Source organism: Myodes glareolus, chromosome X (assembly GCF_982192425.1).
Source record: "Myodes glareolus chromosome X, mMyoGla1.1, whole genome shotgun sequence".
Taxonomy (NCBI): Eukaryota; Metazoa; Chordata; class Mammalia; order Rodentia; family Cricetidae; genus Myodes; species Myodes glareolus.
The window spans coordinates 137,638,205-137,638,510 of NC_142053.1; the positions used below are offsets into that span (position 1 = coordinate 137,638,205).

At 41.5% G+C, this 306-nt stretch overlaps 1 non-coding gene across 1 annotated transcript; it reads right to left on the bottom strand.

Annotated features, from left to right (window-relative positions):
- Positions 1-72, bottom strand: Trnaq-uug (transfer RNA glutamine (anticodon UUG)). The gene has a single exon. It is a non-coding gene; the product is annotated as a tRNA-Gln (tRNA).
- Positions 73-306: the final 234 nt, after the last annotated feature.

The window sequence follows — 306 nt, forward strand, 5'->3', positions numbered from 1 at the left end:
TGGTCTCACCGAGAGTCGAACTCGGATCGCTGGATTCAAAGTCCAAAGTGCTAACCATTACACCATGAGACCGCCACGCTTAGCAGGCTCTATTATCGTCCTTTTATGGACATGTCTAGCTTCTGCAAGACCAATTTACATGCCTAATTCATGGTTGCAGATGGAATTTGATTACATTTCCTGACCTTTAGGTTTATAGTCTACACTGTCACTCAGCTTAAATAACCAGATCTAAAAATTAAAACGAAAAAAGAGAAAAACCACCTCACCTCTTGATAGCTTTGGTGACCACGGTATGAGAAATCC